Source organism: Prinia subflava, chromosome 22 (assembly GCF_021018805.1).
Source record: "Prinia subflava isolate CZ2003 ecotype Zambia chromosome 22, Cam_Psub_1.2, whole genome shotgun sequence".
NCBI classification, from domain to species: domain Eukaryota; kingdom Metazoa; phylum Chordata; class Aves; order Passeriformes; family Cisticolidae; genus Prinia; species Prinia subflava.
Window position 1 is genome coordinate 3807645 of NC_086268.1, and position 15138 is coordinate 3822782.

At 55.1% G+C, this 15138-nt stretch overlaps 1 protein-coding gene across 2 annotated transcripts in view; it reads left to right on the top strand.

The window, feature by feature from the left end:
* Positions 1-1828: 1828 nt before the first annotated feature.
* B3GAT1 (beta-1,3-glucuronyltransferase 1) overlaps positions 1829-15138 on the top strand; it is a 41956-nt gene continuing 28646 nt past the window's right edge. Inside the window, exons 1-2 of one of the 2 annotated variants that reach the window (XM_063417799.1) lie at positions 1829-1987; positions 6558-6630. The gene's annotated coding sequence lies outside the window, so the exon portion shown is untranslated. Of the gene's footprint in view, positions 1988-6013; positions 6631-15138 lie in introns of those variants that run through there. The other variant, XM_063417800.1, reaches the window with a different exon arrangement.

Consider the following 15138-nt stretch of genomic DNA (forward strand, 5'->3'; position numbering starts at 1 on the left):
ATTCAAGTGAAATCAATTGTATCTTTATTGATACACACAGTTATGCGATAGAAAAGAAGGGGAAAGAAGAGAGGGAGAGAGAGAGGGAGAGAAAGGGGGGTAAAGAAAGGGTATAGCTACCAACTGACAGACGGGGGTCCTCGTGACGTCGTTGCCAACAGACCACCTTCGCAGTCTCCGTGGCACGTAGGTCAATAGAGCCGTCGTCCGCTGGGGAGGCCTCAAAATGTGAGTCGCAGGGGGAAGCTTTTATAGTCATTGCAGAAGCAGGGGGCACCCGGCCAATGCAGGCAGAAGTGGGGGGCACCTGGCCAGCGTGGGGGGAGCACCCAAGAGTCATTGTGAGGAGCCCCGTTGCTCTGAGAATCAGGTGCAACCATTCAGATCAGGCAGGTTTGGGGCAAGCAGGTCTGGGCTCTGCAGCAGGTACAGCACAGTCAGTCAAAGCAAACACGGCCTCTGCAAACATGGCCAGGAACCATGACAGTGTCCATTGTTCCTACACGGGTCCCTGAGGAGGGCGTCTTGGTCCAGTGGGTGCAGCTGCAGGGAGAAGCTTGGATCTCTCCTGTGCTGTGGCCCAGGGTCCAGGGGGGGTCTCAGCCTCTGACAGTCGTGAGGCAAGAAATGAGGGATTTTTGGACCGACTCTTACAGCTGTAAAGAGTTGTAGTCTCTCCACACTGCCTGGGAACGCCAGGCTGGAGCTTCTGGAGCAATTCTGTATCAGGCTCTATTGGTTTAAAACATCTCTGAAATGAATATTTATAAACGGGACACGAAAAAAGAATCCAAATTGCTTGTGTGATCTTGGGACGTGAGATATTATGATTATTTATGCGCTTCTATGTCTCGCTTTATCAGTTCATTGTGTTGCAATCCCAGAGTGTCACAAGCTGCTCTTGAAGGAGGTTCTCTCTCAGTAAGAGCCAAAACTGCCTGGAGAAGCAGTGGTGGAAAAAGTGGGGACAGCAGAGCAGGAGATGGGGCAGAGGATGTGCCAACAGCATGGCTGGAGTGTTAGGGAAGAGAGAGAATCAGGCTTGGACTGGCTGCTGACCCTGAAAACGAAGGGTCTGTGGCTTTTGCCATCCTGAAGTCACCATTTGGAGTTGTCTCAGCACACCCAGAGACCCAGCAATAACTCCAGCAGTGCCTGCACGTGTTGGGTTCGTCTCCTCCCTTCTCAAGCTGTGGCATCCAGCAGAGGCAGGAGCTCCTGACCTGTGTGAGGGGTGCGAGGGGGGTTTGGAAATGGAGCTTATCACAGAGCTGCTGTTTGTCTGCTTAGAGGGTGCTTCCAATCAATTCAAGCCCCTCAGAGAACAGTTTGGTGTGTGATTTAGCACAGCCTGAGCCCTCCTGGTCTCTGAGCAATCTCTGCCTTGGATCCTGGCCAGGATAACGATCGGGGAAAGGCTGGAGCTGGACGAGGAGTCTGGGGGTTATTGAAGCACTCCCGCCAGCTCCCAGCAGGATGCTGAACCATCTCCTCTTGGATGTTCCCCCGAGTTCAGCTCACCTGTGGTGGGTCTGCAGCCCACAAAGAGTTTCCTCCAGGAGGTTCAGGAGCACCGCTGCCCCTGGGGAGCTCCATGCAGAGCTCTCACCTGCCTGAGCTGATGCAGGCTCAGCCTCTCAGCAGGGCAGAGAAGAGGGGGCTTGTGTGAGGCTGAGGTGACTTTCCTGGAGGAAATCCCGGTGGAAAAACTCCAGACTGTGCCTTAATTGAAGGGGAGAGCACCACCTGCTGATGCAGCACCAGGGCTCCTCTGGTCTCCTCCGCCTCTGACCTGCTCCAGAGCCTGCTGGGCACAGGCTGTGAAGCGTCCTGAGGGCTGCACCCACAGACCAGCGAGCAGAAACCTCCTCCATCCTCCTCCATCCTCCTCCAGAGCCCTGAAGGGGCGGACAGCTCCTCCCTGCTGCCGGGGGAGAAAGTGCCTCCCTGCCTTCGAGGAGGGGAGCCTGCTGGTCTCCAGCCCTTGGTGAGTAACAGCCAGGACAGCAGGTGATTTTGGAGGATATTTTTGCCCAGGGTGCAAATGACAGCTGAAGCAGGAGCAAGGATCTCTTCCAGAGAGTGGGATGGACTGGGGGGGTTGAAGGGAACACCATAAACAGCGGGGTGGGGGTTTGGTGGGATGGGGGGTGAACACAATTTGTTGGTTTGGTTCCTGGGTATGAGCAGCCACAGCCACCATGGGGAGAAAGGGGAATGGTGTTATTTTGGCAAAGTGGCCAGACTTTGGCAATTTTTCCCTGCTTAGCCTCTCCCACAAGCTCTGGTCCCTCTCACCTGCATGCCAAGGTGAGTGATACAGACACACAGGGGCATTGCTCCATCCCTCTGGATGAAAATCACAGTGTGACACCCCCTGAGCTGCCTTTTTGTGACCTGAGCAGCAGAACAGCCATGCAAAGACACTGCCCTGACATTTCCCAAGGTTGTTCCTTTCAGCCTTCAGGGTTGAGCCCTGAACCAAGGTCAGGGTTGGGTCTCAGGAGCTCAGCTGGCCTTTCAGCCCCTGGCCCATCCCACTCCTCTCCCCGTTTCTGCAGGCACTCACATCTCCAGTCTGGCACCACAAGGCAACGATAACCTGGGGAATCTCTCGGAGGGGAGGCAATTCCCGTGTTCAGGCAGGAAAACGAGGCAGTGCTGCTGGAGGTGTGAAGCTGTGGCTGACAGCCAGGATGCAAATGGGGATCTCTCCAGCTGCTCCCAGCACCGTTTCTGTGTGCCCTGCTGGAACAAACCCTGCCATCTACTGAGGATTTGCCCCGGTGCTGCTCCCTGTGCCCTCCCAGGCTCGGCTGATGAGCTGCTTGTTCACCCAAGAGAGGAACTGCTCGTGGTCATGCCTGGCTCCGAGCACTGCCAGATGGCAAACACGGGGGAGAGGAGAAGAGGGAGCTGCAGATCTGCTTCCTCACAGGAAAAAAAGCCTGGTGGGAGCGTGCCTGCCCCAGCTCTGCTGCTGGCTGTGGAGTTGGGAAGGGCAAGACAGAGCGGGGTCAAGGACTGAGCCCCAGGGTGGCTGGGGCAGGCACAGGGCGTGGGGCTGGGAGCGTCTCCTTTAGGTTTCCACGTGCCTCCAGCCCTGTGGTAACAGCCCTTACATAAACCTAGCCGGAAGCAGAGCATTAATATTTAAAAAAAAATGACATTCAAGGTATTGGATCTATGCTGTGCTCTCCAGCAGAGTGTCTCCGTGCTTGCGTGTGCGCGCTCACGCTCCGGGCTTTGTTTTCCTTTTATAGTGGATTGTTGTGTGTGTGTGTTTTACTCGGGGTGTTTTGTGCTATAATAAGAAGGGGGAGGGAGCAGGGAAATGCTGCTCTGTTTATACACACTGCTGTCAACAGCAATGCTGCCTCTCCAGACTCACATGCTCTGTGAAGCTCCCTGGATCCAGGCAAGGAGCAGAATTCCCTCCCTTTATCCCAGGATCCTGCAGGAGGGCTGGCTGAGCCTCTCCTCCCGTCCCTCTCCTGCAGTTTGGCCCTGGGGAGTGCAGCCAAGTGGATCTGCGAAGGTTCAAAGGGACAACCTTGGGAAATGTCAGGGCAGTGTCTTCGCATGGTTGTTCTGCTGCTCTGATCACCAAAAGCAGCTCTGGGGGCGTCACGCTGTAATTTTTGTCCACAGAGATGGAGCAATGCCTCTCTCTGTCCCTCCTGAGCTTCCTGATCCTTTTCCCAATGCTTTCCACCTTTGTGAGCCTTCTGAGGCACTGGAGCAGGGCTCAGCCTGAAATGTTACCGCTCACCCATAATTTTTATAAATCTCAGGTGTAGCACGTCTCCCTCCCCTCCCCCCTGATTTTTTATGAGTTTAGGTTTTGTGGCAGGAGCATTTTTATGCCTCTTCTCTCTTTTTTTTTTTCCCTGAAATATTCAACGAAATGCCCTTTTCTCATTCTGATATGGGCCTCAAGGGACAGATCCTTCCTCTCCATCTCCAGCATGCCATAACAGCCTGGGACACACTGGAAAAGCACTGGGTCTGAATCCACCCTTTTGATATAAGTGGACATTATGCATTTTTAATAGGCACGGAGCTCAGTGAAACCCTTAGTACTAGCTGAGCTGGCACAAAATTCCCAGGCAAGGAGTCTTTGGAGCTGATCTCTCCCTAGGTACCTTGCAGAAAATGAGACCAAGGACAAAAAAAGGCCACGTTCCCTTTGATTGCAGGAGCTGCTGTGCTTTGCAGAGGAGGTGGCTGAGCAGGAGCTGCCTGGCTGTGCATGAAGGGCTCTGGGCTGGCAGTCCTTGCTCATCCTGTTCCTCCACACAGCAGGTGCAGCTTGCAGGGAGAGGTTGTTTAAAGCTCCTTCCTTCCACCCTGGACAGCGTTTCAGCATGGCCTGGAGGCATCATCTCCCTGCTTTGTCCAGCACAGGCCCTGCCAGGCTCAGCAAAGCTCATTTCCACCTGAGGCAGTGGTGTGGAGTCCTCCAGCTCGCTCCACTCCAGGAATGAGGAGTGTGGGAATCCCTGTCCCTCTGATGGTGCAGCTGGGACTTGTCAGCGGGCCGCGATGGCTGATTATTTGTGGAAATGTTTGGATTTCCAAACTTCCCAGCAGAAATCTCACAAGTCAAAACCAGAGTCTGAATGCTGTAGGTTCAAACCCAAAAAGTCCAGTGAAAATGGTGGGAACCCCTAGTGAGGATCACTGAGTTTGCTCCACGCTGTGGATCTCAGATCCCAGCGCACTTGAGCTTTCCCCAGTCACCGGAATGTTGTGGTTTTTTCACTTTGTTCTTCCTTTTTTGGTAATGTATAAGTAAATCTGTCTATACCTACAGGTTTCCATGGCACTGTAACCTCACAGAGAGGGAACAGCAGGGGAGTATCTGTGGATCTGTGCACGTCCACTGTGGAACAGGAGGACGTGGTGGTATTAGAGAGGATTGGTGTGGTTGGAAGCAGCTCAGGACAGGTGAAAGGTGCCTTGTCCCCAAGCTCAGCAGTGACTTTTATCTCGGTTTAAACTGCCCAGCTGTGGCATTTGGACACACTGTGGTGTTCAGCCAGCTGGGAGAGATCTGCTGAGCATGAGTCAGCCCTGCTGGGTCACCTCCTCAAGAGCAGGAGCAGGAGAGGAGCCCTTTGCTCTCCCTGCCCTTCAAGCCCTGCCTCCTCTGAGTGGTCCCCAAGGAGGGAGCATCCCTCTGGTTCTGTGCACGGATAGAGGTCACACCCAGGTCCTGTGGGCCTGCTGGGCTGGGTGCAGGTGTCACAGCTTAAGGGCAGCCCTAGTCACATCCAGAGCTCCTTCCCATGGGAAATCACGCTCCTGCTGCCCTTTGTCCAGTGCAAGGACCCTTGGTCAGCCCCAGGAGGGGCATGGGGCACTGGGTGTTCGGGTGGGGCTGGCTGAGCGGGGCCGTGGGAAGGCTGGTGCTGCAAGGAGGGGAGTGGGATGAGATGTGAGGAGTGCTGCCCACTGTTCCCAAAGCCCAGCGGGCTCAGCTGGGAGCCAGCAGCACGGGCAGAGAGGAGCCGAGGGTGCTCCTCTGAGGAGCTGCAAGTGGAGCTCAGCTCTGCCTGCCACCCCAGGGACTGCAGGGGAGCCTCACCTAGGTCACCTCCGAGTGATGCTGAGGCCCCTTGCCAGACAAAGCCACCCCTGGCCCCCAGCCCGGCCAGTTCCCATCCCCATCCCCATTCCCATCCCTGTCTCCATCCCTTTCCCTGTCCCTCTCCCTGTCCCTGTTCCCCCATCCCATCCCATCCCATCCCATCCCATCCCATCCCATCCCATCCCATCCCATCCCATCCCATCCCATCCCATCCCATCCCATCCCATCCCATCCCATCCCATCCCATCCCATCCCATCCCATCCCATCCCATCCCATCCCATCCCATCCCATCCCATCCCATCCCATCCCATCCCCTCCCCTCTCTCCCCAGCTCGGTGGGTGCTGGCAGCGAGGACAGCAGGACCCAGCAGCTCCTCTCGGGGCCATCCGGGAGCCTCCCCCGGCCCTTCCTCGCGGCTGTCGCAGGGAGCGGAGCCCCTGGCGGAGCGGGATAAATCGCTACAGACCATTGGCAGCGCAGGTCCTCCTCCGGCGGGGAGAGGCTGTGGGCGCTGCTCTGGATACAAAGCAGCCACGCTCTGGCTCCTTCCTCCTGCATCCCGCTGGCCTCCTCCTCCTCTTCCTCCTCCTCCTCCTCCTCCTCCCTGCTCGCTCGCTCCCTCCCTCCGTCCCTTTCTCTCCCGAACGCCACGCCGCAGAAGGCAGCGCTGCGAGCCGGGGCTGCACGCAGGCGAGGCAGGAGCGCGGAGCTCTCCGAGGATGCTCCTGTGCGAGTGGAACGCAGGCGGGGATGCCATGAAGCAGCGCCGTGGCTGCTGCCTGGATTAAGAAAGAAAACGGTTTTTTTTAAAAATAAAACAAAACCAAACCAACAAAAAACCACCACCACAGAGCCGGACGCAACAAACGAGGAGAAAAGGGAGGAGAGAAGGAGGCGGAGGTTGCTGGGGGAGCCCGCTCGGATGGGCGAAGAGCCGCTCTGAATCGTGCCTCTGTTCCCAGGGATTAAAGCATGAATGGGAGCAGCTTCCCGGCCGCGATGGAGAGAGACGGCGGCCCCGGCCGTGGCAATAAGGTAACTCCTGCCTCCTCTCGCTGCGCGGCTGAGCCGAGCAGGACACGCATCCTTTATGCCCGGGGTGTGCGGATGCAGCGGGCAGGGGATGGGAGGGAGCAGCAGGCACTCCGAGCGATTTTTCCTCCCCCTCCCCGCGCATTTAAAGGACGCAGAGCGGGTCCCGGGGGCTGCGGGGCTGGAGATGGCTCTGCCCCCGCTTTGCACCGAGCTGCCTTCCCCGGGGAGCGCTGCCTGCCTTAGGGGAGACGCGCCCGTGCCTCGCTCCGGGAGCTCGCAGCATCGCCCTCCCGACCCTGCGCCTGCCCCGGGGCTCTCCTCGGGCTCCCGGGGACCACGGTGGCCCTGCACCCTTCGTGCATCCCTGCAGAACCGGGGCAGGGAGGTGAGAGCCGAGCCGGAGTTGTTTTCCATTCCCTCGGTCATCCCCTGCCTTTTCTTCGCACCAGGAAGGGATGGGGCTCGGGAGGAGGGGGAACTGAAATCGCTTTCATTCGTGCCAGCGCTGCCGAGAGCCAACTTTGAGGCTGCTGGAAGGGAAAATCTTCCCAAGTGCTTCTTTCGGGGGAACGGGAGATGGCTGAGCCAGGCTTTGCCATCTGAGGAGGGATCTCTGTGTTGTGTTAGGGAGTGGGAGGGGATGGGAAACAGCGATTGTGAGGGAGAAAGTCGGTGCTGATCAATGAAGCTGCCCACAGACGATGCCTTCCTCTCCCTGCTGGGCCTCGCTCTGACTCAGTTCATGGGGCTCTGACCGTCAAACTCCGAATTTCCCTCAGCCAGAGCAGAAAGCACAACTTCGAACAGCGCTGGGAGGTGCCTTAACCCAGGTGTTTGGGAAAGCCCCGAGGCGAGGCCGATGTTCACAGCCCTGGAGCCCCCAGCCAGAGATCCCCAGCGAGCAGAGCCCTTCCCTGGCCATCCCTCACCACCCTGGGCAGCGTTTGCTGCTGCAGCATCCCTTGCTCCGTGCTGTCTGCCACATCCCCCTCCTCCCCTGGCCCTCAGGGCCTTCTTGACGGCTCTTGGCACGGGCTGAGGAAGCATTTGCTCTGATTACTGAAATAATGACGTGTCCCAGAGGTCCCCACTGGTGTCGGTGGCTGTGAGAGCCTGCACGAACATTCAGGGAGTTTGTGGCCCAGTGTGAGGGACTGGCAGAGACTCTGGAGTCTCTTGCACTGCTCTGCACACTCGTGGATTGTTGGTGTCTCTGAACATCCACCTCAGGGAATTAATTCACCAAGATTTGGCTGCAAGGTTACAAAGGTTGGGATTCCTTGGCTTACCTGGCAGAGATGGGACTGAAAGGGCGTGGAAAGGAAAATGGAGGCACTGGGGAAAAGAAGGGGAAAATATCTTCTTTCTGTGTGAAACTCCAAACTCAGGTTTCTGTGCCAGCCTCGAGGAATGTAGAAGTGAAGGAATTGAATAATTAGGAAGAATGTTTCTCCCAGAAGGATTAAATCTGTGGCAGGGGCACTGGAAATGGCCAAAGCCAGCAGGACACTGGGTATTGCTATAATGGGAAGGCAGCTGATCAATAACTTTATTTTCCTGTTTGAATATTTATGGGTGTGGGGAAGGCAGAGGAAGAAACATGCAAGCAGTGATGGCTCTGAGCACGTTTCCATTCCAGCTGGATCACAAACCCCCTCCTGCAGGAATTCCCAGGGAAATGCTGTGGGGTTCCCAGCAGTGCCCTGACAGCTCCAGCAGGAGCTGGCTGAGCCAGAGGGTGCAGAACAAGGAACACAAACCTCATCCTTTGATTCTCTGGGACAGGAAAGCCAGAGGGGCTCCATAAGGGTCTCCCTCAGTGTGAGTGTCCACAGGAGAGGGGCAGAGCTTTCCCACCTGGCTTCCCAAAGTTTCCTGACCCACCAGGGTGGCTCAGAGTGGACACTGAACACAAAGTGACCCAACCCTGGCACTTGTCACCCTGTGTGTGTCACAGCTGCACCAGGGCCAGCCAGTCTGTGCCTTTGTCCTCACCAGGGCAGTGCCTCCAGCGCCCAGCCAGGCTCAGGGCTGCTGGATTTCCTCTTTCCTGCCTGGTTCTCCTGCTTCTTTCTGGGGTTTCTCTGCAGTTCTGCACCTCCTGAAGCCAGGAGAGCTGGGCTGGTTGGGTTTCAGCATCCTCAGCCCTGCTGCATCCTCCTGGCAGCCCTCTGGGAGGTCTGGCCTAAGCTCGCCAAGAAACCTTCCAGGACCCAAGTGTGAGCACACGCTCTCCCCTTGGCCAAAGCTGCCTGTTCCCTGCCAAAATGATAATTTCTGAACCCAAAACAGAGCGTCTGCCCTTTCAACCCCCTCCTGCTGCCACAGCAGAAACCTTAGGAAATGACAAGAATTGTCTTAAAAGGGACACAGGGGCAAATGTTGCATTTTGGTTTTCAGTACTCTTTGCAGACTTGCCTTTTGAGATGATTTTGCTCTCTCTCGCCCTTGTTCTATTTCTACTGGCTAAAAAACAAAAAAAAAGTTGTGCAAAAAAGCAATTTTTAGCTCCTCCAACAAAACCCAATGGCCAGATCTGGATCCAGAGGAGGACAGGATGTGGTCCTTTCTTGCATTTCTGCGCATTTTCTCTGGCAGGGATGAGCAGTGTCTGGATTCCAGGACTGCTTTTTAGCAAGTCCCTGACTCCTGGGGATGCAGCAAACCCTGCTCAGCATCTTCCTCTGTGTGCCCTCTGTGCCTTCCTCACCGTCCTCTTTTCCTGCAGCCTTCATTTGAAGAGTCAAGCTGGAGCTGGAAGTTGTGTTTAGCTGGAGGAGGATTTGGTGTGGCTTCAACCCACCCAAGGCAAAGCTCCTTGTGGAATCCATCCATGTCCTTGGGACAATCCAGTGTCTTTCCTCTGTCCGTGTTTACCCCGTGGTGATCCTGACCCAGCCACTTGCCCGTGTCCTGCTGCTGTGGTGGCACAAGTGCCCCCAGCACGAGGGCTGAAGGGGGAGGAGGGGCTCTCCCTTTTCCTCCTGCATCCTTGACTTTCTGTGTTTGGGCTGGCGAGCTGACATCAGGGCTGGGTGAGGAGCTGAGGAGGGGTTTGCTGAGCAGAGGTGATGGGGTGGGGCTGTAATTAATGCCCATCTCCTGATGGAGACACAAGGGCCACCCCCACGGGCTGTGGGTGACACGGTGTGCTTGTCACATCCTCCTCCTGCTGCAATGGGAGCTTCACATCCCCAGGGAATGACAGGCTGGGCAAAGAACTCACAGTGCTGGGGAGCAGATCCTGCTCTCTCAGTGCTCTGTGCCAAAAATTCAGCCAGTTTAGCCCTCCTCCTACCCTTATCCCTCTCCCTCTGGGTTTTTTGGTTGTACCAAGTGACACTTCCCAAAGGACGTTGTTCACAGGCTCAGAACATGATTCCTGGGCAGTAAAACACCTTGGGGCACACTTCCACACTCATTTTTTTCCATCCTGGAAGTGAACTCCTTCCTTCTGCACAATTCTGGGCATTAAAACACTTTGGGGCACACTTCCACACTCATTTTTTCCATCCTGGAAGCGATTTCCTTCCCGTCCACACTAATTTTTTCCATCCTGGAAGTGATTTCCTTCCCTTCCACACTTATTTTTTCCATCCTGGAAGTGATTTCCTTCCCTTCCACACTCATTTTTTCCATCCTGGAATTGGTTTCCTTCCCCCTGCCCAGCCCTGTGCTGTTCTCACTCTGCTCCTGCCCTGCCCAGGTACCCCAGAGCTTTGCAGCCATTCCCAGCTGCAGTGGTGCCTCTGAAATCCCTCCAGCTCTGCTCTCCCTGTGAGCCACGGGCAGCACGAGGCTGTGAGAGCAGAGTAAATAGGAAATGCTCGAGATCCCCCTCCTGCCTGGATCTGAGCTCTTTTCCTAAAGCCAGGACAAGAGCTAAGCTTCCCTACAGGGATTTTTGTGCTGTTCCTGAAGTGCACAAAAAGGGAATTGCAAGCTGTGGCTCAGAGGGAGAAGTCTGCTCACCCCCAAAAGGAGGGGAACCCTTTGCTTTAGTGCTCTCAAATTTGGGGTGTCGCCTCAGGGAGGTTCAGCTGTAAAGAAAAATAGGAATTTCCAGGGTGAAGCTGCTCTGATCTAAAGGAATTCCCCTAAAATAGACCAAATAAACTCTCCCTGTTTGCAAAAAGAATAAAGACAGCTGGCTCTGCTGAGAGGACCTCCCTGCTCCTATGGCCCTGAGCAGGAGAATAAGAATTTCCACTCTCTGACAGGAGAAAGAACCACGGGATTCGTCTCAGTTGCCTTGCTGGACATCATTCCTAAATGCCCTGCGGGTTCCTCTGCAGATTTGGCACCTGAAAGGCAAAAAAAAAAGAAAAAAAAAAAAGCTAATCCAGGAGAAACACCCTAAGTCTGCCTCACCTTCCATTCAGCTGGAAAGAGCCCTGGAGCAGGATGGATGCTGAGGCTCTGCTCTGGATTTCATGAATGGATGAATGTAGAGACGCAAGAGGGGATTTTGAGGGGATTTGGAAGCCTGCTCCAGGATTTGTCTGGCACACAGAACATTTATAATACTTCCAGCATTATCATAACATAATCCAGCATGATTTGGGGCCCAGTGAATAAAAAGCAGCATTCCTGTGGCCATCAGGGGGACAGGGATCCAATTTTGGATAAGTTGGAGTTTGCAGGGTCCAGACTCTTGTCCTGGTGGCACCAAGCGAGGGCTGAGATGCTCTTGTGTGAGGCAGTGGGGCTGCCTGAGGGTGTGTGGGGTGCCAGAGGGACAGGGGTGGGTGCCTGGGTCACCTCCCTTGGACCTGGCTGTGAAATTCCACCCTGGAGTTCTGGATGGACTCCTTGGATTTCACCCTTTGTGTTTTCCATCTGCTCAGCAGTTCCTACAGCTGAAGGAGAAATGTGTCCCAATGAATTTCTCTTCACGGAGGTGGCTCTGTGAGGGACTGTTCCCACTGGGAAATGGCCTTGGGGCAGCCCTGCTTTTTCGGGAAGGAGCAAAAAGTAAAGGCTGGGGGGTGACACTGCCCTGGCCCCACAGGCTGGGTGATCTCTTATGCATTTTCCATCTCAATCCCAGAGACTGTGACACAGAAAATAAACTGGGACCCCGCTGGAACCAGGGCATCCAAGTGAGCTTTTCCCAGCTCCAGCTCAAGTCAGCCTCATCCATCCATAAAATAAACAAATAAATAAATAAAAGCCACCCTACTGTTCTGTGGTAGGAATTTTTTCTGTGGAATCATTTCCTTGCACAGCAGAAGCACATCAGAGTGCTGCAGCATTTCTGGGTGCTCCAGTGCAGGATTTAGGGCTTTTTTGTGTGTGTGTGTGTGGTCTGCACTGGAGTGTTTTGCTCCTTCTAGGAGGGCTGTGAGTGCTCAGGGTGCAAGGAGACACAGATGGAGGTGGATTGTTCCATCCTGCTCTCCTGCCCAGGCTGTGCACCCCTGGGAGCAGGAGGGAAATCATCCATGCTCCTTCTCGGGGTAAAGGAGCCCTGGTCCAGCCCAGGGCAGGGAGGGGCTGGGGGAAATCCTCCCCACCACACCTGGGTTCAGGCAGGAGGGAAGCAGGGGCTGGTTCGTGGAGCTGTGGCTGGATGTGTCCCTGCTCGGGTTAAAGTCCCAGCCCTGCCAGCCCTCTGTCCTTGTGGGGAGCTCTCTCCAGCCCAAGGGGTTTGTGCAGGACCCTGAGCCCTGGCCATTAATGAGAGACACATTAATAAGGGGCAGATGATGAGGGAGAGGCTGGCAGGGCTGTTCCTCCTGTCCTCAAAGCCACAGATCCCTGGGGAGGGACCCCAGGCAGAGCAGATCCTCTCTCCTCTCCCCGAGTTCAGGCAAGGAGCAGCAAACAGAAGGGATTTTGTCAGGCTGGGTGCAGTACCTGGAGCCTATTTTGGCTCATGAATAACTTGATATTTCTCCTGAATAATAGATGCACGTGATGGTTGCTGAGAGGCAGAGCTGTGAGGGGGGCTGGGTGTCTGGAGGAGGGAGGGATGCTCAGGGAGTGAGGCAGTCCTGGGCTGAACTGGGAGCTGGCTGGGGGCTGGAGAACTGGCAGAGGTGATGTTTGGATGTAAATGTGTGTGACTGAGGCAGAGAGGGGGGCAGGCTGGGCTTTTTGTGTCTCCTGCAGTCAGGAGTATATAAAATATAGTGCATATAAATATAGTGTATATTTATATAAAAATATGTTATATATTAGTGCAGTGCAGCACTGCCAGCTCGGGCTCTGGGGCTGGGGAAGGTGAATATTTGTTATTATGCCATTTCTCTGCCTCCAAGAGGGGCTTCCTGTGGCTGTGTCTGTGGCAGGAGAGCCACATTTAAATCACTGCTCTGAGTAAATCCCGGCCCAGTTTATGCAGTGGGTCAGCAACCCAGGACATGGTGAGCAGGTTTGGGACAGCCCAGAGGCTGGGCCTGAGAGCTGGGGGGATTTTTGGGAGGCCCTGGCTGTGCTCAGATCAGCAGGATGCTTTCAGCCTCTCTCTTCCTTGAGAGACAGCTTTCACCTGACTTTGTAGTGGCACGTTCTGCTTCTAATTTGGGAGAGGGAGAAGGATAATCTGGCACAAGCCTGCCACCTTTGAAAGGCTGCCAGCCACTTCATGGCACTCTCTGTCTGCCTGCTCCCTGCAGCCCTGGAGATGCAGGAATGTTCCCTCCTGCCATCCCTGGCTCCCACGGAGGCTGCAGAGCTCCAGGAGAGGCTGCTCTGGCTTTATTTAGGGATTTTATAGGGATTTATTTAGCTAGGGGTTTATTCCAGTGATCCACCTGGAGGAACAGCAGCTGGTTATGGAGGTTGGAGCCACACAAGTCACTGGAATAATTCTTCCAGTGTTTTTCTTGGATCAGTGTCACACTCACCAGGCACCACTCGGACATGTTCCTCTTCCCAGAGAGTGCAGCTCCTGGAATGACCTTCTGGGAGGCTTTGGAAGTGTTTCCTTCTGTTTGTCAGGTCGACAGGGACAAAAAATTACAAGTGCTAAAAGGGGGAGTATTGAAAAGATGGGTTGGGATCCGTGTGGGAAAGGACAGCTCTGCCTGAGCCTGGGCAGCAGCGTGGTGAGAGCTCAGCCCTCTCTTGGGTGGCCCAGTTGGAAGCCTCATCTCCCTTGGAGTTAAAAGTTATTAGTTCCTTTAACTCTGCAATTCTCCCGAGTGCGAGCAGCCAGAGTTCAGGGAGGAGCTTTGAGAAGGGGCCAGGCAGGCACAGCTGGGAATAAATCCACTCTGGGAGGAATCCCCTGGCAGCCAGGGGGTCTGGCTGGATCCTGCAGAGGTGGATACTGCCCCTGCCTCCACTGGCCTCAGGAAAGAGGAAAAAATGGCAATAAAAGGTTCATTCTATAAATAAAGCCCAAAGGAGGGGAGGAGGGGGAGCTGCCAATTTCTGCCCTTTGTGGAGGAGTAACTGCTGTGGCACCGAGAGGATGCAGGGATTCCTGTCAGGGAAATGCTGCACCCCATAAATCAGTTGCTGCTCAAGGTTTTGGGGGTTTTGTACATGTGTGGAAGGGCAGCAGGGGGACCTGAGCTCTGCCCCTTGGCTTTGGGAAGTTTGGCAGCTGTGAAGCCGCTGTGGCAAAGGATTTGCTGCAAGGCTGTCCCTGCACACATCCACCTCCTCCCTTCCACCCGTTTGTCTGTGGAAAATGCTGCCAGCACCGTTTCTGCCTGGCCTGGCAGCCCTTTCTGTCTCGTTCCAGAAGGATAACTCACCTGAGAGCCTGAGTTATCCTGGTGCAGAGCAGAGTGGGAGCTCTGCAGGGCGGGACGGAGCCTGCGGGGTGGGGAAGGATCCACATTTGGGATGGGATCAGCACGTGGCCCCTCTGCTGCTCGTGATGGGTGGATTTGGGAAAAGAGAGGCTCAGGGAGCTCAGGGAATCCTGTTCCAAAGGCAGCCGGTGCTGGAGGTGGAGGGAAGCAATGGCCAGCACGCTGAGAGAGGCTGGGACAGAAAATCCTCTTTTTTCTGTCAGCATGAGGAGCAGGAGTGCCAGGTGTCCTCACTGATGTGCCACATCCCTGCACTTGGCATTTCCCAGGAAGCCCCAGCCCCTGCAGCTCTGGTTCCTCCCTCTCTGTCTCAACCATCTTCTCTGCTGTGGCTCATTATCAACTGAGTCAATGAGTTTAGTAACTCCTGTTTTTAAAGATTACTCATCTACAGGAATGACATTTGAGAGACTGACAGTTCCAATCAAATCACAAGGGCTGCTCTTGTACTTGAAGATGGTGGTTTAATTAAAAAGAAAAAAGGTAAAATCAGCCTGGCTAATTAAGCGTGGTACCTTGAGATGCAGCAGAGGGAGGTACAGGCGTGGTCCTGGCAAGGAGGGAGCTGCCAGGCTGGCGGGGTGTGTGTTGGGCAGGGCTGAGGGGAGCGTGGTGGAGCTCTGGGGATGTTCCCTGAGCCCTGCTCCCTCCCTGGGCCCGATCTGTGCCAGGCAGGGTGGGTGACAGCCGGGATAATAGCGCTGTGATTTGCCTGGTTGATTTGAGCTGCGCCGTAATT